Source organism: Benincasa hispida, chromosome 7 (genome assembly GCF_027475165.1).
Source record: "Benincasa hispida cultivar pf3 chromosome 7, pf3_genome.v1.1, whole genome shotgun sequence".
Taxonomy (NCBI): Eukaryota; Viridiplantae; Streptophyta; class Magnoliopsida; order Cucurbitales; family Cucurbitaceae; genus Benincasa; species Benincasa hispida.
Window position 1 is genome coordinate 8,804,817 of NC_143484.1, and position 2,308 is coordinate 8,807,124.

Here is a 2,308-nt window from a genome sequence, read left to right on the forward strand (position 1 = left end):
TCATTATATCTTTTTAGCCTTTATCTATTCTTAATCTTATTCTAAAAAGGGGGGGGGGGGGGGGGGGGGGGGGGGGCGGAGGAGATTGCGATAACGAATTTTGTTTTGTTTAAAATAATTTGACCCTCTCTCTGTTTTTCTTGCAACGATCGAGGCGCTGGATTGCGAAGATGTTACGCGAAGAAGCCACTTATTTTACTCCGTCACCGCAATCCAAAGAAGATAGATCGCCATAAAGATAGATGCGTTAATACACAATGGTGGCAACAACGCAAATTTGGGGGTTGTATTCTTCTTTCACTTTATTTCAAATTCTGCGCTATCACATCACATTTTAGTTTTAAACATTTTATCACCGCATCCTCTTTGATTACCGCAATCATTTGACATGGATAAATTTAGTGAGTAACCGCATGCTGTCTCTTTGCCAATTATGATTTCAATGATGAAAAACATGATTTTATTTCTTTCATATATACTAGAGTCAACTTAACTTTAAGATAGTCACCTCATGAAATATTTCTAGAAGTTAAGGGTTTGCTAGCTTTCTTTCAAATTCCCTTTACGAAGCATTCTAAGAACATCGCATGACTTATTTTAATATTTTGGCAATGAGGACATTACCGCATTTTAAATTTGGGGGTGAGGTATTTATTTTTCGATATTTTGGCAATTCCATCTTTGTCTCCTTTTCTCTTTCTCTCTCTATTATTTCCTAACTCGAGATTAAACAAGTCTAGCCCCAAACACACACTTCTTAACTCCATCTCATCAATTTTAAACTTCAAAACTCAATTTAGCACCACTCAAAAGAACTCAATTTTTTTTTCCAGAAAATTTGGGCGCTAGGTAAAGGATGAAATGCTAGTGCACATAGCACTACATCCTATTATAGAAAGTAGTAGGTAGTCTTAAACTAAATCTAACTTTGAAAACCAACATGTCAGAGATCATCAGTTTTAGATCATCAATCAATTTTTAAGGGCTCTATAATCTTGATTGACCGACTACAAGGACAATCAGATTAAGCATAAACATAGGATCGTTTGAAAAATATTTCCAAAAAATGAGTGGTCTCAAAACTATTTGTAAAAAGAAGACAATTTTTTTTTGTCCTTATTAATTTCAATCTCTTGTGAAGACTAAGCTTTACGAAATTTAGTATTTTCCACTACTACAAATTTGGTCTTTGTGATGGGCAAAAAATGTAAAAAACAAATGTCTACTTTGATGGCTAAAGAAGTCAAGAAAACCAACAAAAAGAAACCAAGAAAATTGATTTTCTCGACGACCAAAAAACGTTACCAAAAATCCTTTCTTGACATTTTTTGTCCATTAATTATATGAAAAAACCATCAAGAGAAATTGTTTTATTGAAACTTTTCGAAGAAGTAAAGTAATATTGACATTTTTTGTCCATAAACTATTTTTTAAAAAAAGTCAAGAAAATCCTTTTATTTACATTTTTTTGCATGTCAAGAAAACTATTTATTGTCTGTCATTGACATTTAGTATACATTTTTTACCCGTCAACTATACCAATTTTTTTTATAAAAAATATGGGTCATTAGGACTCCTCATATATTCAACCTGTAATCGGCCTCAAACATGCTAACTCATGGTACTAACCTATACTTTTTTATACGAAAATAACAAAATACACCAAATCTAATTCTTCATACACACTTCCTAAAGCTAATTCTTCTTGGATCAATATGGCAATACTATAAATAGATCGTCGAATAGGTACTCATGTAATGACCCGAGTTCAAGAGGGGTACATGAATGAATCGATATCACATCTGAATGAGAGGGATTCTGAGGACATGAAAGTATGGTTAAGAAATGCTTAAAAGAATTGAAAGTTACTACCTATACCAACAAGGCGTACCTTCTTTTTCGGTGGCTCAATCATTAGAACTCCAAAGTTAAGCGTGCTTAGCTTAGCCAGGTCGCAGGGGACGTAGGGAAATGCTCGGGCCATTAAATTACCAAAAAGTAGTGATCCAAATTAGTTGTAGAATAACTAACATCATCTCTTCTATACAAGAAAAAGTAAAGGAAGAAGCTCACAAACCTTTTCTTGCTATATTCCTCTAAGTGCAAACACCTTTTCCAGAAGATCAAACATGGTGGCCTGAAAAGGATAAACAAAATTATGCAATTAACTAATAAATCTTTTCAATCATCTCAATTTGATTCCTAATTCGAGACTAAAATCCAATAACTTGATATAATTAAATTAATTTTATCGGAGACTTGAGAAGATACATAAAAGCTTTGTGTGGGTCACAATTTCTTGAGGAAA